The sequence below is a fragment of the Canis lupus genome, chromosome 1, assembly GCF_011100685.1.
Source record: "Canis lupus familiaris isolate Mischka breed German Shepherd chromosome 1, alternate assembly UU_Cfam_GSD_1.0, whole genome shotgun sequence".
NCBI lineage: Eukaryota > Metazoa > Chordata > Mammalia > Carnivora > Canidae > Canis > Canis lupus.
The window spans coordinates 123,372,429-123,394,155 of record NC_049222.1 but is presented as its reverse complement, the minus strand read 5'-3'; the positions used below and the strand labels follow the sequence as shown (position 1 = coordinate 123,394,155).

At 39.8% G+C, this 21,727-nt stretch overlaps 2 long non-coding RNA genes across 6 annotated transcripts in view; one reads left to right on the top strand and one right to left on the bottom strand.

The window, feature by feature from the left end:
* The window catches only part of LOC119869839, a 60,490-nt gene that overhangs the window by 22,974 nt on the left and 15,789 nt on the right, over window positions 1-21,727 (bottom strand). For both annotated transcript variants that reach the window (XR_005354838.1, XR_005354839.1), the window contains exon 3: window positions 4,869-4,960. This is a non-coding gene — a long non-coding RNA (uncharacterized LOC119869839). The remainder of the gene's footprint in view (window positions 1-4,868; window positions 4,961-21,727) is intronic.
* LOC111098499 overlaps window positions 17,960-21,727 on the top strand; it is a 37,584-nt gene continuing 33,816 nt past the window's right edge. For all 4 annotated transcript variants that reach the window (XR_005354836.1, XR_005354837.1, XR_005354835.1 and 1 more), the window contains exons 1-2: window positions 17,960-18,073; window positions 18,967-19,073. This is a non-coding gene — a long non-coding RNA (uncharacterized LOC111098499). The remainder of the gene's footprint in view (window positions 18,074-18,966; window positions 19,074-21,727) is intronic.

The following is a 21,727-nucleotide window of genomic DNA, read 5'->3' as shown; positions in this document are numbered from 1 at the left end:
AGGTCTAGAGGAGTCACAGCACAGGGGAGACTATAACTAAAAAAGAAAATCTGAAGCACAGTTAAGAGCTCCACCAATTACCCACTATGTATGTTAGGCAAGTAATTTAAACTCGGTAAGCCTCAGTTTCCTCATCTACAAAATGGGGGTAATAGCCCCATCTACCACTTAGGGATGCTATCATCCATGTAAACTCTTCAGGATATGTCCACATTATAGGAAGCACCCAGTAAACTGGAAAATTCAAGAGTTCAGACTGGAGAGAGGGAGGATTTCCAGGGAGGCCTGGTCATATAGCTGGTGAGTAGGGTCAGAAATGCCTCATGAGGGGATTCCTGGGTGGCTCAGTGGTTTAGCGCCTGCCTTTGGCCCAGGGCGCCACCTTGGAGTCCCGGGATCGAGTCCCGTGTCGGGCTCCCCGCATGGAGCCTGCTTCTCCCTCTGCCTGTGTCTCTGCCTCTCTCTCTCTCTCTGTGTCTCTCATGAATAAATAAATAAAATATATATATATATAAAAAGAAATGCCTCATGAGAGTCTGGCTCTTTGATCGAATCATTTCCTGGATCCAGGACTAGGTTTCCTCATTTTTTAGATGAGGAAGTTGGATTAGAGTTGATCCCATCCAGCTCTTATTTTCAGCTGTTTGATCTGGTCACAAGAAAATGAGTAAGATTCGGACTTACAGAGATAAAGGAGGGAAGATATTCCCAGTGGAGACGAGAAGAGAGGATGCTTTAACTTAAAATATCACCCCTGTTGATCTCTATCCATAGAACATTTAATTCAATAATTATTTCCTGGATACCTTCTCTTTCCCATCTTTTCTTACAAGGGCACTAATCCCATCCATGAGGGCTCTATCCTCATGACCTAACTACCAACCACCTCCCAAAGGCCCCGCCTCTAATACTGTCACATTGGGCGTTAGAACTTCAACATAGGAATTTTTGGGGAGACACAGACCTTCAGTTAATAACATACCTCTACTCCCATTAATAACAATAACCAAAAAAAAAAGAAACAAACAAACAAACAAAAACCCCCCCAATAATCTGCAGAGACACTGGCTATAAACAACCAATCCCTATCAGCTGAAAATGGGCCTTTATATCCGACACTGATAGAAGATCCACCGTGGGCCTGATGCTGCCTGTGCCAATACATTATCCAAATGTGTTACCTCATTTGATCTTCAAGACAACTCTATAAGGAAGGTGCTTTATATTATGTTAGAGAAAAAGAAATTGAGGCTTTGGAGCCTTTATATCCAACAAGATTGTGCATCTTGCCCTAGTTCACAGAGCAAGTATAGCTTGAGCCGGGGCTTGCCCTGAGGCCCAGCTTACCGGAGCCTCATTCTTAACCACAATGCTGAACCACCTTCCTAAACCTGAAAAGTGAGCGTGTCACCGAGCCTTTAACTGGGAATACACGTGCCCATGCACTGGCTGACGGCCCCATGCCCCCGCGGGCACCATGAACACTTGATCACTCTGTACTTTTCCAGACCCTAAGAATAGAATATGAAAACATGGTGCTTCTGCCCATAAAAGATGCTGTTTGTTTTCTCAATAAGTAAGATTACTGGGATAACATTTTAGCATACTGACTGAGCATTTTCCCCACAGAACTTTACTGTCTCCCCTTCCTTTGACCCTTCCAAACAAGTAGGTCATTTTCTGTTAGCTGCCAGAGGGAAAGGACAGATGGATGAACGAGAAAGAGCAAGATTGCTGTGGGTGCCTTATCTCCGTCCTTCAGAGCTTCACCTTTTCCACTGTTGGTTCCATAATTGCATTTCTTTACCTGAGAGCTGAATATCAGGGAAGCCCCAAAGTGTTGAGGAAGTAACAGTTTTCCACCGAGTAATGAACAGCTGCCTCCCCTTTGGCCCCCGTGTTCTCCAGTAGGACTAAACCCCAGGTGCCTACAGTGGTTCCTGGTTTGATAACACACTTTGCTGACTTCTCGTTTCACTTCCCCACTACGCTATGGTGCTTCCTGGAATCCACCCCCATATAAACTACGCGTGATCCTTGAGCTGCACGGGTCCACTTATATGTGGATTTTTTTAAATATATGAATACAGTATAGTACTGTAAATGTATTTTATCTTCCTCATGATTTTCTTTCTTTTTTTAAGATTTTATTTATTTGAGAAGGAGAAGGAGAGCGAGAGAGGGAGAGAGCAATGAAGAGCGCAAGAGCAGGGGGAGGAGAAGCAGACTCTCCACTAAGCAGGGAGCCTGATGAGGGGCTCCATCCCAGGAGACTTGGATCATGACCTGAGCCAAATGCAGATGCCCAACCAACTGAGCCACCCGGGCACCCCTTCCTTAGGATTTCCTTAATAATATTTCTTTCCTCTCGCTTACTTATTTATAAAAGTCTAGTATATACTACATATATAGAATAGGTATCGATCAACTTGATGTTATCGTTAAGGCTTCTGGTCAATAGCACTTGAGTTTCATTTAGTTTGGGGGAATTCAAAAGGTATAGATGGATTTTCTTTTTTTTCTTTTTTTTAGATGGATTTTCAAATGCAGGTGGCAGGTGGAGGCACTTCTGACCCCTGCATTGTTCAAGGGTCAACTGCACTTGCACTTAAATCCTGGTCTCAGAGTCTGCATCTCAGAGGAAGCTAGCCCAAGGCAGGAGTGAAGTCTTCATTTTTGAATCTTAAAGTTTAAGCCACAAAGAAGTCCAGGCATGGAGTAATAGCAATCAGAGAAGGGAGTTTTTTGCCCTGAGAACTTAGAAATTTAGAAAAGGTCCTTTGTTGTTGAACAAAGAAACACCAGGACCTTGGGATAGCTGAGAGAGTGTCAGGGAACTATCCCTGTCACAGCCTCCTTAATTCTTGTGCTGATCCAAGTAGAGAGAAAAATAGAAATGCCAGAGATTTGGGGGTTTCCAAGAGAAAGGTGACCTAGGTTGCTTCCTCTGGTGAGAACCAGGATGTCTCAAAAAAGAAATAATATCTGTCTGGGATGTCCAGCCTGACTACCAGGCAGGCTCATAGAGCTCCAGTGAACACAAAACCATCACCCTCAGAGCCCAGAACAGAGCCTTCTCCTACCTTGTGTGGTATTTGGCACAAGACACTTAAGACCCTGAGACAGGGCCCAGACAGGCACGCAGATCACGTATGCTGACTAGGTCACCCTATGTGCCTGTCTCATACCCACTTGGCTTCACCTCTGATTTCACTGCAACTCTGACCCACTTCTGGCTGACAGCATTTTGGCCCAAGTGCACACTACACTTCCTTCATTTCATGTGCCAAACTCCTCCAACACTGCCAGCAAGGGGAGGGTGGAGGCTAGTAAAAGGATAGCCTGGACCAGCAGCATGAATAAGGAGCAGCCAAGAAGTGGAAAGGAGACTTGCACTTGCACACACCCTCAAAACAAGCCTCAACCAATGTAGAGAGAGAGAGAGAGAGAGAGAGAAAGTATTTAAGAAATGGTCAGTGTTTAAATAGTTCTGGGAGGCCTTTCTCCTATTCCTCAAAGTGCCCTGATGGGACTGAGTTCTACTGCCTGCAATGTGACCAACTCAATAATACACCATTCTCTCTGATCCTTCCCCATGTTGTTTATTGGTTGGGATCAGCTCCCAAATAAACCACCTACACACACAGGTCTGCTTCCAGGGGGAACCTATGCTAAGACATGCTCAGAAGAGGCCAAGTAGACAATGGCCACGGTGAGAACCCTATCCCTTAACTCTATAGAAGCCCCTCAGAACTAGACTCAACACCTTGAAAGTGCAAAAACCCTGATTGACTGGAATTTCCATCACCTTTGAGAATGGAAATGCATAAAATAGTTTATTTTTTAAAAAAAGACAAAATTGTGTTTATAGCACATATGAAAAAAATGACCTGCAATCCAACCAGGAAACAAGACTAAATGGCAGTCCTGCTCATCCTTCCCATGAAGGGCCAGTTAGACAGTCTTTAGTGAAGACCTAGAGAACCTACCCTAACTCTTCAATCACAAATGACTCTGAACATGATGAGTTAAGCAGGCTGCACCTGCCCATAGGTGTTCAAGAGAGCATTTGAGCTTGTGTGGCTGAGTTCCTCCACTAGCCCCTGTCTACCCCTACCCAGTTCTCCTGGCCCACTTGACCAAGCCCAGCACGGTGTCTTTCCTTAGCTCACCACCGTGGCTACCTTACCATGCCTGGTACATGGGGAGCTCCACGTGACACTGGGGACACCAAGGCTGCTAATGCTTCTCAGCTTCTCACTTTTACAGGATCCTGGGAAAGAGCTGGTGAGGCCCCAGGACCCTGCAGTCTGATCTGGGGCTTCAGGGTCCTGGTATGGGGCCACCTGCTGACAGAGGTGGAGGGAGAGCTTCCTTCTGTCTAAACTTCGCTTTTTAAAATTTATTTATTTATTCATGAGAGAGAGAGAGAGAGGCAGAGACACAGGCAGAGAGAGAATCAGGCTCCATGCAGGGAGCCTGATGGGGGACTCGATCCCAGGACCCCGGAGTCACACCCTGAGCCAAAGGCAGATGCTCAACCGCTGAGCCACCCAGACATCCCTAAATTTTGCTTCTGAGAACAGTCTTCCCACTGTCCTGTCCCTGCCTGAACACCAAAGGAGGGCCCCAGGTGGCTATATCTTGCCCAATCCCAGATGCCGAGCATTGCCCATTTATGTGGGCATATTGGTGTTGGAGAGCTTGGGGGTCATGAGTGAGAAAGCCAGTTACCTCAGATGTGAATTCTCAAGGCTCCACCCCATTTTCCTGGTCCCAGGTGGCTACTGGCATGAAGAGCATCAGAAGGCAGGACTCTGGGCCAAAGGTGGGGGTAGGCTGGAAGTGTCTGTACAATTACCACTTACCTTCCCTTCACTCAACTCCAATTTGGAGACAGGTCCATGGCTACACCCCTCATGGAAGACATAAGATTGGGTTTTCTGATTAAACTGCATTTCTATATTTTCCGAGAGAGAGAGAGAGAGAGAGAGAGAGAGAATATTTGAAGACATTCTCCAGGTCTATCTGGATGGAAGAGATTTTAAGTTTTAATTTTAATTCCAATTATTTAACATACAATGTTATATTAGTTTCAAGTGTATAATAATGTGATTCAACAATTGGATTCAACAATCCATATCACTGCACTCATCATGGTAAGTACAGTCCTTAATCCCTATCACCTATTTCACCCATGCCCCCACTAACATCCCCTCTGGTAACCATCAGTTTGTTCTCTCTCTTTTTTTTTTTTTTTAAGATTTTATTTATTCATGAGAGGCACACAGAGAGAGACAGAGAAACAGGCAGAGGTAGGTAGGCTCCCTGGGGGAAGCCCAATGCAGGACTTGATCCCAGGACCCCGGGGTCACGCCCTGAGCCAAAGGCAGATCCAAAGGCCATGGAGCCATTCAGGCATACCAAGAGTCTATTTCTTGATTTGCATCTCTCTTTGTCTTCTATTTTTTCCCTTTACTTGTTTGTTTGGTTTCTTAAATTCCACATATGAGTAAAATCATATGGTATTTTTCCTCTCTCTGATTTATTTCGCTTACGTTGTACTCTGTAGCTCCTAGATGGAAAAGATTTTGATTAAGCAAGCAGGTCAAGGGACATTGCTGCTTACACAATGTGCAAATCTGACCAGGTTTTCCCTTTCTCTTTACTTATGTCAGGAGCTTGCATGAGCTAGTGTCCAGAAATCTCCATTTTTACCCAGAAAGGAGTCCTGGTTCCTGGGTGTTTCATATGGCCCCATCACTAATTGAAACAGACCCTGATGGGCTCTGTCAGTAATGGGGTATCAGGGCTTTCCTGCATTTCCATGTAAAAATGGAAAAGATATAGGAGGAAATGATGAATGGCAAATGGCTTAAAGTATTGATGGCCAAATTCTAGGTAATTGAGCCAAAGATGGAGGGAAAAAAATGTTCTTAAAGGTACTATTAACAAAGAGGGAATTTTGGGTTTCCTAACTTCTGTTTCACTTTTTCTTAACCCTGGAGACAAGGAACAGATTTGGGAGATGCTGAGGACTGCCTCCCAAGCGCAATTTCATCTTTGTTTCTTTTTGTTGAGCAATGATTCTGCCGAAGGAAGGGCTAAAGTAACTCAATGGCTCCAAAGGGTGGTTCTACCAACCATTCGTAATTATTTTATTATTTCATTTACCTTTTCAGAGACTGGCTAGAACTAGGTCACATGCCCACCCTTAAACAAATAAATGGTGGAGGATCATGTGACCCAGTTCTCGCAATAGTATGTGAGAGGTCTGCTAGGTTGCTTTTAAGGAAAATTTTCTTTTCTGATACAAAGAAGTACATTTAAAAATCTCTCTTTTGCAGCTGAAAAGTATTGTGTCTATGGGTAATGCCTGGAACAGCAGCAGTCATTTTTGTGTCCTTGATGGTGGAAACCCATGGAATAAGCCAATATGCTCTGGATGGCATAATAGAAACATGAAAAAGCCTGCATTCTTGAAATCATTGTTGAGCCACTGAATTAACTCTGTAACTGCCCTATTTTTGTTTACTTTATCATTAAGAAAACAAGTCCAGTATTGTTTAGATCATTTTTAGTTGAGGTTTCAGTTCCATCTATGATCAGATAAATTCAGAAAAGAGTGGTCTAAATAAAATTGGACAACTTATGACTACCAGTGCTTCAGAACCTAAGTATTAAACACAAATGTGCATATTGAATTTTCAGGAATAAAAATCAAGTAATCAGGCAGCCCGGGTGGCTCGGCGGTTTAGTGCTGCCTTCAGCCCAGGGCGTGACCCCGGGGTTCTGGGATCGAGTCCTGCATTGGGCTCCCTGCATGGAGCCTGCTTCTCCCTCGGCCTGTGTCTCTGCCCACGCCCCCCCCCCCCCCCGTGTCTCTCATGAAAATAAATAAATAAAATCTTTTTTTAAAAAAAATCCAGTAATCTTGCACATCTAGCTTGGGATAGTGCTGGGTTACTGGATTTTCTAGGCCAATGTATTAATTCCCCAAAGCATCTTAATTTCAGTTATATATAATTAAAAATCTATAGCATAATTTAAACAGAAATTCTTATTTTTCATGGAAAGTTTTCTATACTACATTAATTAGAACAAATTATAATTTCTTTTAAAATTAAAAGTTTAATTCACTTTTTAAAATTTACCTTTTAATGTAAGAAACATTATTTTGATACAAATAACATTCAATCACCAAAAATTGGTAATTTAAAATGACTGTTGGAGGAGGGTTAAAGATAATGGAGGAGTAGGGCTACTCTAAGCTTGCCTCCTCCCTCAAACACAGCTAGATAAATATCAAATCATGCTGAACACCCATAAAATCAATCTGAGAACTGAGAGAACAAAGCTGCATGTCTACAAGCAGAAAAAACAACCACTTCATAGAAGGTAGGAATTGTGGAGAGTAGGCCTGGGGAAGAAAAGAGTGATGGGCCATGGACGTTTGGAAAGGAGGGATCCAGGACCCAAAGAGAGGAGTGAAATAAAAAGGGAGAGAGAAAGAGGAAAAAAGAGTAAAAATGTGTGCAGGGGATTACACAAGAAAAACTCTTACCCAAAACAGTTGACTGGGAAAAAGCAGATGGTTGAAATACCACAAGTATTTGTTTTTTGTTTTTTGTTGCTTGTTTTTTTTTTTTTAAGATTTATTTATTTACTTATTTATGATAGACATAGAGGAAGAGAGAGAGAGGCAGAGACACAGGAGGAAGGAGAAGCAGGCTCCGTGCCAGGAGCCCGACGAGGGACTCGATCCCGGGACTCCAGGATCGCGCCCTGGGCCAAAGGCAGGCACTAAACCACTGAGCCACCCAGGGATCCCCTGTTTTGTTTTTTTTATAAATAGCAGAGCACTGAGTCTGAAGTTCTGCAGGTCAGCACCTTTGTCAGAGTTGCACCTGGCAAGCTGAGCCAGGCTCCAGTGGGGAAGGAGGGTGGAGGCTCAGGAGCAGGAAGCATGTTCTGAGGATCTCTTGAGTCACATGGACAGAAACAGACCCCCTGTTTGGGGTGTGGGGTAGAGGTGATACAGCATCTCCAGGGGCAAAAGACCTGGCAAGTGACATTGACCTGCCTCATTACCCAGCATAGGAACAAAGACACAGGCTGAGGGCAGCAAACGTTAGCAGGGGGATTGTGTGGCAATTTATAGTAAACTCTGAACCACTGCGTGGCCATGCAACCATTTTCTGGGAAAAGCTGACACCAACCACAGCTCAGTGAGGCCCTACCCCAGAGGATCAGCATGGGTCCATAATGTAGAGGTCTCTGAAGTTTGGAGTTCTGAAACACAGCCTTGTCTGAGATACAATACAGTAGTGCTGGGCCACCTGGCAGGCAGCTCAGACACAGACAGGATGAAGGTAGGGGTTTACAGAATTCTGGATCCCAGGAAGGGTGATTGCTCATCTGTGAGGTCTACTGAGGAGTGCTAGGTATGAGGTCCCTGCTCTGGAGACAAGAGAGTGGGGAAAAGCCATTTTCATTCCTCACCCACTAGCACTGACCTTACTCAGTGAGACAAACAGCACCACCAAGTGGAGACCAGAGCTGGTTATACCAAGGCCCCATCCTTGTCTTTACAAATGCAGCTCCACTAGGGCAGGCAAGCCTACTGGAGAATCAGAGCAAGAGGCCCATCCTGCAGAAGGTGGAAACAAACCACTCACACACACCAAGTCTAGTGATCATAGAGTGATGCAAAGCTTCAGCTCCAGTGGAAACAGAATCTACTTTCTTTAGATTTAGGAAGGAGAGGGATACAGGAAAGGCAATTTTTAAAAATTTTTTTTGATTTTTAAAAATCTTTTTATTATTTATTTTTTGGATCAAGTTTCTCTTAACAAGCAGACAAAAACACACCTAGGTTCTAACTTCCTTTTTATTATTATTTTTATTTTTTATCTATTTTTATTGTTTGTTGTTTCCTTTACTATTTTTTTAATGTATGCTTTTTTTTGACCTCCAAAATGACAAGGATTCATTCCAAAAGAAAAAACAAGAAGAATTGATGGCCAGGGATTTAATCAAACATACATAAGTAAGATGTCTGAACCAGAATTTAAAACTATAATCATAAGAATACTACCTGGGCTTGAAAAAAGCAAAGAAGACACCAGAGAATCCCTTACTGTAGAGATAAAAGAACAAAAAACTAGTCAGGCTGAAATTAACAATGCTACAACTGAGATGCAAAATCAAATGGATGCAGTGATCATAAGGATTGATGAAGCAGAAGAATGAATCAGTGATAAAGATGATACAATTATGGAAAATAATGAAGCTGAAAAGAAGAGGAAAAGAAAGTTATTAGTTCATGAGTGTAAACTTAGGGAACTCTGATGCCTTAAAGTGTAAAAACATTTGTATCATAGGATCCCAGATGATGAAGAGAGAGAAAAAGGGGCAGAAGGTTTAATTGAGCAAATCATAGCTGAAAACTTCCCTAATCTAGGGAAGGAAACACACATTGGAATCCAAGAAGCACAGAAGACTCCCATTAAGTTCAACAAAAGCTAGCCGTCACCAGGACATATTATAGTCAAATTCACAAAATCCTGAAAGCAGCAAGGGAAAAAAAAGTCCTTAATGCACAAAGGAAGGCAAATAAGGTTCACAGCAGATATGTCCATAGAAATGTGACATGCCAGAAGAGAATAACAGGATGTATTCAACATGCTGAATGGGAAAAATATGCAGCCCAGAATATTTTATCCAGAAAGGCTGTCATTCAGAATAGAAGGAGAGAGAGTTTCCCAGACAAGCAGAAACTAAAGGAGTTCATGACTACTAAACCAGCCCTGCAAGAAATATTGAAGGACTCTTTTTTTGAGGAAGGCAGAACAAAAGCAACAAAGACTGGAAGGGACCAGAGAACATTATCAGAAACAGCAACATTATAGGTAACACAATGGCATATCAATAATCATATCAATACCATATCAATAATCACTCTGAATGTAAATGGACCAAATGCTCCAATCAAAGACATAGGGTACCAGAATGAATAAATAGCAAGACATATCTATATGCTGCTTACAAGAGACTCATTTTAGACCTAATGAAACCTGCAGATTGAAAGTGAGGGGATGGAGAACCATCTATCACGCTAATGAATGTGACAAGAAAGCTGGAGCAGCCGTACTTATATCAGACAAACCAGATTTTAAACAAAAAACTGTAACAAGAGACAAAGAAGAGCATTATGTCATAATTAAGGGGTCTATCCATCAAGAAGATCTAACAGTTGTAAATAGGTATGCCTCTAACTGGGAATGCCCAAATATATAAACCAATAACCAACATAAAGAAACTCATTGATAATAATATAATAATAGTAGGAGACTTCAGCACAACACTTACCATTATGGACAGAACATCTAAGCAGAAAATCAACAAGGAAACAATAGCTTTGAATGACACCCTGGATGGGTTGGACTTAACAGATATATTAGAACATTTCCTCCTAAGGCAGCAGAATACACATTCTTTTCGAGTGCACATGGGACACTCTCCAGAATATTTCACATACTGGGTCACAAATCAGCCCTCAACAATTACAAAATGATCAAGATCATTCCAAGATATTCTCAGACCACAATGCTATGCAACTTGAAGTCACGCATGAGAAAAACTTTGGAAAGACCACAATACATGCAGGTTAAAGAACCTTCTACTAAATAAGGAATGAGTTAACCAGGAAATTAAAGAAAAAACTAAAAAATATGTGAAGTAAATGAAAATGAAAACATGACAGTCTATGGGATTCAGCAAAGGCAGTCTTAAGAGGGAAGTATATTCAATACAGGCCTACCTCAAGAAGGAAGAAAAGTCTCAAATACACAACTAAATCTTATACCTAAAAGTTCTAGAAAAGAAACAGCAAATAAACCTAAAGCCAGCAATTAATAAGTTAATTAATAAAAGGAAATAATAAAGAGCAGAGCAGAAATAAATGATTTGAAACAAATAAAACATGGTTGAACAGATCAATGAAACTAAGAGCTGATTCTTTTAGAGAAAAAATAAGGTTGATAAATGCCAAGCCAGACTTATCAAAAAAAAAAAAAAAAAAAACCAGAGAGAGAAAGAATCCAAAAAAATAAAATCATGAATGAAAGAGGAGAGATTACAATCAACACTATGGAGAATATAGGAAAATATTATAAGAGAATATTATGAAAAATTACATGCCAATGAACTGGGCAGCCTGGAAGAAATGGACAAATTCCTAGAAACCTGCAACTTACCAAAACAGAAACAGGAAGAAATAGAAAATTTGAACAGACCCATAACTGGCAAAGAAATTGAATCAGTAATAAAAAATCTCCCAACAAACAGAAGTCCAGGCCAGACAGTTTCCCAGGGGTTTTCTACCAGACATTTAGAGAAAAGTTAATACCTATTCTTCTCCAACTGTTCCAAAAAATAGAAATGGAAGGAAAACTTCCAAACTCATTCTATAAGGTCAGTATTACCTTGATTCCAAAGCCAAAGAACCCACTAAAAAGCAGAATTATAGACCAATATCTCTGATGAACATGAATGCAAAACTGCCAGCAAGATACTAGCAAATTAATTCCAAGAGTACATTAAAAGAATTATTCATCAGGATCAAGTGGGACTTATTCCTGGGCTATTGGAGGGGCTCAATATTTGCAAATCAATCCATGTGATACACCTCATTAATAAAAGAAAGGATATGGACCATATAATCCTCTCAATAGATGCAAAAATAGCACTTGACAAAATACAGCATCCACTCTTGATATATATATTAAAAAAAACCCTCAACAAAGTAGGGATAGATGGGACATACTTCAACATTATAAAGCCATAGATGAAAGACCCATATCCTCAATGGGGAAAATCTGACAGCCTTTCCCCTATGGTTGGGAACAAGACAGGAATGTCTACTCTCACCATTACTATTTAACATAGTTCTGGAAGCCTTAGCTTCAGCAACCAGACTATGAAAAAATAAAAGGTATCCAAAATCAGCAAGGAAGAAGTCAGACTTTCACTATTTGCAGATGACAGGATACTCTATGTAGAAAACCCAAAAGACCCCACCAAAAAAAATTGCTGGAACTAATATAAGAATTCAGCAAAGTCACAGATACGAAATCAATGTGCAGAAATCTGTTGCTCATTGTTAATGTTAATGTTCATTGATAATGAAGCAACAGAAAAAGAAATCAAGGAATTGATCCCATTTGCAATGAAACCAAAACAGTAAGATACCTAGGAATGCACCTAACCAAAGAGGTAAGAGATCTGTACTCTGAAAACTGTAAGACATTTCTGAAGTAAATTGAGGAAGATGCAAAGAAATGGAAAGACTCATGGATTGGAGGAACAAATATTGTTAAAATGTCAATACTACCCAAAGCAATCTACACATTTAATGCCATCCCTATCAAAATACCACCAGCATTTTTCACAGAGCTAGAGCAAACAATCCCAAAATTTGTATGGAACTAGAAAAGACCCTGCATAGCCAAAGAAATCCTGAAAAAAATAAAACAAAGCTGGAGGCATCATGATTTGGGACTTCAAGCTGTGTTACAGAGCTGTGATCATCAAGATAGTATGGCACTGACACAAATCAGACACATAGATCAGTGGAACAGAATAGAAAACCCAGAAATGAACCCACAACTCTATGGTCAATTAATCTTTGACAAAGCAGGAAAGAATATCCAATGGAAAAAAGACAGTCTCTTCAACAAATGGTAGTGGGAAAACTGGGCAACCACATGCAGAAGAATGAAACTGGATCACTTTCTTACACCATACACAACAATCAATTAAAAATGGATGAACATCCTAAATGTGAAACCTGAAGTGACCTCTTTGACATCAAACATACCAGCTTCTTTTTTTTTTTTTGATATTTCTCCTGAGGTAAGATAAACATAAGCAAAAATAATAAGACTTAATCAAAATAAATAGTTTCTGTACATTGAAGGGGAAAAATCAACAAAACTACAAGGCAACTTACAGAATGGGAGAAGATATTTGTAAATATCTATAAATGTATCTGGTAAAGGCTAATATCCAAAGTATATAAAGTATATAAAGAAATTATAAAACTTATAAAACTCAATACTCAAAAGGCAAAGAATCCAAATGAAAAATGGGCAGAAGGCATGAATAGACATTTTTTTCCAAAGAAGACATCCAGATGGCCAAAGGACACATGAAAAGATGCTCAACATCACTCATCATCAGCAAAATGCAAATAGAAAATACAATGAGATATCACTTCGTACCTATCAGACTGGATAAAATCAACAACACAAGAAACAACAGGGGTGGGAGAGGGTGTGGAGATAGTGGAACCTCTTGCCCTGTTGGTAGGAATGCAAACTGGGGCAGCCACTCTGGCAAACAGCATGGAGGTGCCTTAAAAAGTTAAAAACAGCACTACCTTGAGATCTAGCAATCACACTACTAGTATTTACCTAAAGAATACAAAAATGCTAATTCAAAGCATGCACCCCAGCGGTTATAGCAGCACTATCACAATAGATAAGTTATGGAAAGAGCCCAAATGTCCATGGACTGATGAAAGAATAAAGAAGAATGGGTATAGATATAGATGATGGAGATAGAGATAGAAATATTTTATCACAATATATTACTCATCCATAAAAAAGAATAATTCTCACCATTTGTAATGATATGGATGGAGCTAAAGAGGATTATGTCAAGCAAAACAAGTTAGAAAAATAAAAATACCATACGATTTCACCCTTATGTGAAACTGAAGAAACAAAACAAATGAGGAAAGAGAGATAGAAAAGAGAGAGGCAAATTAAGAAGCAGGCTCTTAATTATAGAGACAAACTAATGGTTACCAGTGGGCAGGTGGGCAGGAGGATGGGGTTAGATAGGTAATGAGAATTAAGAAATGCACTTCTGATGCACCAGGTATTGTATGGAAATGTTAAATTGCTATATTGTACCTGAAACTAATATTACACTGTGCGTTAACTAACTGGAATTGAATAGCAACTTTAAAAAAATTAAAAATGTAATTAAATGTAATTAAAAAATTAAAAATGTAAAATTAATATAGGGAAGCAATCCACATGTCTGTTAATTGATGAATGGATAACCAAATTTTGATATTTCCATACAATGGAACACCATTCAAACATTACAAGGAATTAAAATCTGATACATCTCACAACTTGGATCATCCTTGAAAACCCAGTAGGTGAGAGAAGTCAGATATAAAAAGCCACATATTTATTATTCCTTATACATGAAATGTCTAGAATAGGCAAATCCATAGAGACACAAAACTGATTAGTGGTTGCCAGAGCTTGAGGAGGGATAAACGGGGAGCAGTACCTATGGGGATGTGGTTTCTTTTTTGAGTAATGAAAATATTCTGGAATTAGGTAGTGGTGATAGTATCACAACACTGTGAATGTTCTAATAGTCACTGAATTTTGCAATTAAAAATGATTACAATGGTGAATGGTGGAATGGTTGTGTGAATTTTATCTCAATTTTTAAATTATTTTTTATTTAAATTCAATTTGGGTAACTGTATTGTTAGTTTCAGGAGAATTTAGTGATTCCTCAGTTGCATATAACACACCTGGTGCTGATCACATCAAGATCCCTCCTTAATGACCATCGCTGAATTACCCCATCCCCCCACCCGCTCCCTTCCAGCAACCCTCAGTCTGTTTCCTATAGTTAAGAGTCTTTAAATCTCCTATGGTTTGCCTCTTTCTCTGTTTTCATTTTATTTTATTATTCCTTCCCATCCCCTATGTTCATTTATTGTGTTTCTTAAGTTCCACGTATGAGTGAAATCATCTGGTATCTGTCTTTCTCTAACTGACTTATTTTGCTTGGCATAATACCTTCTAGTTTCGTCCATATCACTGTAAATGGTAAGGTTTCATTCTTTTTGATGGCTGAGTAATATATATATATATATATTATATATATATTACATATATATATGTACAGTCATCACTTTTTCTATAGGATGGTGAATGAAGTTTGCCAATTTTACACTGGATATCAGCAACGAATATATATATTTGTATATATATATATGCCACATCTTCTCTATCCATTCATCCGTCGATGGACATGTAATGTCCTGGCACAAAAACAAATACATTGACCAATGGAACAGAATAGAGAACCCAGAAATGGACCGTTAGCTCTACGGTCAACTAGTCTTCGACAAAGCAGAAAAAAATATCCAATGGACAAAAGACAGTCTCTTCAACAATGCTGTTGAGGAAATTGGGTAGCCACATGCAGAGAATGAGAATTAAGGTAGGCTGGCTTTATTATACAATACACAAATATAAATGGATGAAAGACCTAAATGTGAGACAGAAATCCATCAGAATCCTAGAGGAGAGCATAGGCAGCAATCTCTTTGACCTTGAGCTCAGCAGCTTCTTGCTAGACACGTCTCCAAAGGCAAGAGAAACAAAAGCAAAAATGAACTACTGGGACTTCATCAGGATAAAAACTTGTGCACAGCAAAAGAGACAGTAAACAAAACTAGAAAACAACCTATTGAATAGGAGAAGATATTTGCAAATGGCACATCAGATAAAAGGCTAGTATCCAAAATCTATTGGGAACTTATCAAACTCAACACCAAAAAAAAAAAAAAAAAAAAAAAAAGTAGTCAAGAAATGAGCAGAAGACATGAACAGACATTTCTCAATTTTTAAAAAAAGCGATTAGCAAACCTGACTTTCTCCCTTTTTACACACATTCACTTCTCTCCGCCACTTAATGGATCCTGGCGGTTGTTTTCATAAGAGATAACCATGGGAGAGGAGATTAACTATTACACATTATAAGTCATCTCTCCTTTCCCAATAGGGGCTATTTTTTTTTCTTATTTTTGCTAAGAAATCCAGAAGTCTATATAGTTGTCAGCAAATCATTTTCAGTTTTGCTAATGAAACTAGAGGTCAAGCGTCCACAGTGTCAACAGCGGTCTAAGTGAGTGCCTGTGACTCACCACCCCTCCTCTCGCACATAAATATTTCTTGACTTTTTCATTGTTTGAATAAATGACTACAAGGCAAGAGCTCCTGAGAGGTTGCTGATTAAAGTGCCCTTTATTGTAAAAAACCATAATTAAATAATGCTTGGATTTATCCTCTCTTTGGGGAGACGGGGCACAAAAGATATTAGAATCTCAAATGACACAGTCAGAAAGTCATCTAGTTAATAATACTTTTTTAATTATCACAGCTAGCTGCATTGCAATCATGTCTGCAAGGTTTAGTTGTATTTACAGAAATTAAACTGCAAATCAAGTCGTGAAGCTTTCCCCTCATATGCGTTGTCCAAAGACTGTTAAACAAAATAGAATTTAGAAACAGCAAGGAGCTATAAATAGCCTGCTGTTTGGTGTAGCTTGTCAATCTGTTACCACTTATATATTTTCTCTAACAGCTCTCTAATTAGCGCTCACTTTTGATACTACTGCTCCTAAAATGTTTACATTGGAAATAACAAATTACTGTCTGATTATGCTGGCTACTTTGTTTTACATGAAGTATAAATAAAATCCCACTCATTCTATTAAAAAAAAGTGCAGTATCACTTTTTCTGTAGGATGGCTAATAAAGTTGGCCAGTTTTACACTGGATATCAGCAATGAACTACTTTAATTAAACCCGGTAGTATAAGAATTCATGGCTTTACTTCCTTTAGTAGTGAGTTGCTTGCAAGTATGAAAACTTTGCATAAGTGAAGTCAAAAGATATGATCCTGGGAGAGTAGCAAACTCAGCGTCGGACTTGGAAGTCTCAGAAAAAAAAGTTGTTTTCAAAAGTTTTTGGCTCCCCATCTGCCTCTGTGCACTAATGAACTCAGAATATTTGTGTTTCTACAAAACCCAGTCTGTGTAAACCCTGGAAATCAGTGCTGGGAGTAGTCCGAGCCCGGAGTAACTGTTATTTTGGCCAAAAAAATTCAGGGCAATGCGTCTGATAACATGCACTTCTTTGCAGATTCATTTAAGTTCTTCACAATCCACGGCGTCTCCTTGTGAAATAAGCCAAACCACTCATCAAAACTAATCTTTCTGCCATTGGGACTCCTTTGTCCAAGCTCATGCCGCTCACACTAATGTAAATGTTATTGTTTGTTCAAAATATCCGTGCTTCGGCTACCACAGAGAGGGAAGTCTAGGAGGATTGTGCATCTCGCTCCACTGACACCTGGGGCATCGTGATTTGCTTAGGCTAGTGATCCGACAGGAGCCACTTCCAACAGAACTTGGAGGGTCATCGCATGCAGTGTCATCGTGCATGAAGCCAGCACGTCTCGGATAAAAGCTGCTCTTTCTACCTTGGTCCTGAAACGAAGATGATGCAGGAGAGCTACAGCCAGCCCATGATGGACATGAACTTAAAATGAACTGAAATTTTAGGGGCCATTTTTTCACTGTAGCATTAACGTAGCCTAGGCTGAGTTTAATTATCATGTGCTATTTTAATATTTAGTAAATATCTAATATTGAATGAATGAATGAATAATAGATGGGTGGAATAGAAACTGAAATTATCATTATTAAGATTATGTCTGCATACTCAACTGCAGGTTGTCCATGTTAACAGGAAACTGTTCTATATTTTATTGAGACCAGCTGTATTTTCTGGGCACGAGGCCCACACATCTAGATTTTACTCAAAAAGACAAAGTTGATCAACACTCCACATATCCTCTAATTACCAGAAATTGTAGACCATGTCAGAGGCCAGCTCTCCTCCATAACCTGATCAGTAGTGGCTGTCCCTCCCCCTCATCCTGCCCATGCCTATGCAGCACGTCTACAACATTGTGCCATCTCTTCAATGTGTTTCATAGGCTCTTTTATGACGCAGACAAGGCCAAGTGGCAGGTCCAGTGCATCTGCACAATGAGGGTTATTTGGATTTGGGAAATATTCAGGGCACAACACAGGATGACCTGCCTCCCACATAAGCAATCTCCTGGTTCAGCCTCAACACACACAATTTTGGATCTGCTTGTATGCTAATTATCAGCTGTTCTTGTAAGTACATAAAATATTAACACTCCATATAAAATCCCAATTGCACTGTCCCTAGCAATCTTCATTAAGTGTCACATATTGTGGAAATTGTTCATTCTGGTCTATAAATGCTGGCCTCCATGACTTGCTTGTAGAATTTTGTTGGAAGATTAACTTTAGATTAACTTCAGATTAACTTCAGAACTGACACTATTTCATATCTCCCAAGTCCTCCACATAAGCCATGACTAAGACCAACCTCTCATGAAACCAAAAATTCTGAGGAAAGGAAGGCATTTGTTGAAACTGAACTTCTGTTCAGATAGTCTCTTTTGGCATCCTCTGCCTCAATGGGCCTGGAATGTTGTAGAAATGAAGAGTCCCTTCTTGGTGGTGGTAAAATGGACAAAGATTACTGGTCCCTGACATTCTCCCCAAACAACATCCAACACTCCACAGGAAAGGAGCATCATTTTTTTTTCCTTTTTTTTTTTTATTAAGATATTATCCATTTATCCATGGAGAGGGGGAGGGACAGAAGGGAAGGAGAGGGACAAGCAGACTCCATGCATAGTATGGAGCCTGACATGGGGCTCAATCTCATGACCCTGAGGTCACAACCTGAGCTGAGGCCAAGAGTCGTCTGCTCGACCAAGTGAGCCACTCAGGCTCCCCAGGGCACCATTTTTCTTCTATCCAAATTATCCAGTCTTGTTTCCAATACTACTTTACCTACAAACTACAGCTCCCTGTAGTTAAAAGAGATGAAGTCATAGATGGGCCTGGCCAACAGAGACTTGAAGGCTCAGGTCTCCATCAGTGTAGGATACGTTGAGTTTGAAGTGTCCATAAACTACTTGAACAGCCAATTATCCCTTGGGAAGAAGCTGAATTTTCCTTTACTCTTTCAACAGCTGTCCAATGAGTCCCTCCTATGTTCCTGCCCTGTGCTAGGTACTGTAGAAGAGCAAGAAGCAAACAAGAGAGACATCACAGACCTTCAACTGAGCAAGAATAAAAGGTAAATTTTAAAAATCTTCATACTAAAATCAGTGTTATAATAGAGAAATCATAGGGTGCTATGAAAGTGAGAAGAGCAGCTGTTAACCTAGCCCATAGGATTGTGTCAGAAAAGAAAGATTTCCTTAAGGAGTGATAATTCTTATAAATTTTTTATTAATATCTAGTTTAGGTTAGTGTATTATCAGTTTCAGGGATAGAATTTAGTGTTTCATCAGTTGCATATAACACCAAGTGCCCTCCTTAATGACCATCACCCGGGTACCCCGTCGCCCCCACCCACCTCCCCTCCAGCAACTCTGTTTCCTATAGTTAAGAGTCTTATGGTTTGTCTTCCTCTCTGTTTTTATCTCATTTTATTTTTCCTTCCCTTCCCCTATTTTCATCTGTTTTGTTTCTTAAATTCCACATATGAGTGAGATCAGATGGTATTTGTCTTTCTCTGACTGACTTATTTTGCTCAGCATAATACCCTCTAGTTCCATCCACAGTGTTGCAAATCCAAGATTCCATTCTCTTTGGTGGCTGAGTAATATGCCATGGTATATATATCACATCTTTTTTATCCATTCATCTGTTGATGGACATCTGGGCTCTTTTCACAGTTTGGCTGTTGTGGACATTGTTGCTATAAACATTGGGATGCAGGTGCCCCTTCAAATCACTGTTTGTATCTTTGGATAAATACTAAGTAATGCAATTGCTGGGTCATAGGGCAGTTGTATTTTTAACTTTTTGAGGAATAAGGAGTGATAATTAAGTTAAACACAGAGGATGACTGCAAGGTAGCCAGGTAAAGGGTAAGGAGAAAGGAAGCTTCTAGCAGGAGACATAATAAGTGCAAAAGCCTGGAAGTGAGAATGAGCATGGGGTCAGAAGGAACTGAAAAGAATTGCTAGGTGGAGCACAGAGATCAAAGAGAGAAATGGTGGGAGATGAGGCTGGAGAGTCGATCAGAAGAGTTCTTTGAGCAAATGTTGGGAACACTGGACTTTATAATGAGGCAATGGAAAGTCATGGAAAGAGTTTAAGCAGGGCTCCTGGGTGGCTCAGGAGGTTAAACGTCTGCCTTTGGCTGGGAGGGGATTCCTGGGTCCTGGGATCAAGTCCCACATCGGGCTCCCTGCAAGGAGCCTGCTTCTCTCCCTGCCTCTGTCTCTGTCTCTAATGAATAAATAAACAAAATCTAAATAAATAAAATCTTTAAAAAAATAAATAGTTTAAGCAATAATCAGATTTATATGTTAGTAAATCAGCAGATTTTGGCTATAGTGCAAAGGACAACAAGAGTAGGTATGGGAAGGCCAATTGGGATACTATATTCAGTTATCTATTGCTATATAAGAAATTAATACAAATATCATACCTGCTGAATATCTAGTCAAAGACATAAGAACTAAGTACCAGCATTCTGTAAATAATGATATGACATTAATTACTATGAATTATTAGTTGACTCATAATCAATCTAATTAGTGGATCAATTATCAACAAATGTGAAATATTTATTGATTACTTACTATGGGCCAAGCATGGATCTAAGCAGTTTACATCTAACCTCCCAACAACCTCGTGAGGTGCATCACATCTCTTCAGGAAGCAGATGCACCAAGGTCACTCCACAGAAAAATGGTGGATATATTATGGCAGATGGAGTGTTGGACTTCAGAGCACTGTATTATGACCTTTATGTTCATTATAAACTCAAGCCATACAACAGCCTTATAAGGCAGGCAGTAGACTTATGCCATTTTATAGGCGTGAAATTCATATTCTAAGAGAAGAAATAAATTGCCTAAAGTCATGCCACCCATAAAAGCTGTGATGCAATTCAAACTCAGGTTCTGAATGATTCACAGCCATATGCTCCCAATTGCTATGCTATACTGCATGAAGGCCAAGATATCTTGTTTCCAATATAAGAATATAAATTCTGTATCAGGGTTATACAGTTTATTCCACATAACTTAGCAGCACAGAATTAGTTACAGGAAAACTGAAGTTACTCTACATGAAGAATTCCATCATCACCAAAACTCTCTGAAACTGGAAATAGAGACCACAGCAGTATGAATGCCCCATCACCGATACACGCAGGCTAGGATGACTGGCCTTGTGTTGAGACTGATCAAGAGGGGATTCTTTTTTTTTAAATAAATTTATTTTTTATTGGTGTTCAATTTGTCAACATACAGAATAACCCCCAGTGCTCATCCCATCAAGTGCTCCCCTCAGTGCCTGTCACACAGTCACCCCCACCCCCCGCCCACCTCCCTATCCACCCCCCCTAATTCATTTCCCAGAGTTAGGAGTCTTTCATGTTCTGTCTCCCTTTCTAATATTTCCCACTTACTTTTTCTCCTTTCCCCTTTATTCACTTATTTTTTCTTGTATCAAGAAAAAGTTCAATCAAGGATCTCTGAGGTCATCTCTAACTTTAGGACTTTATGACCCACATGGCTAAAGCCTTTCTTTCAATTCCTCAGAGCTTTGTCCTTTGTACCCTGCACTTCCATAAAATCAAGAAACAATGCAGACTGGAGCATAAAACTAATTTTAATATTTTTTTCTGTTTTTATATCTAACAGAATGACAGTTCAGATGAGATGATCTGAAAACTATAAGGAACTAATCTTCTGTGTTTGACTTTCCAAG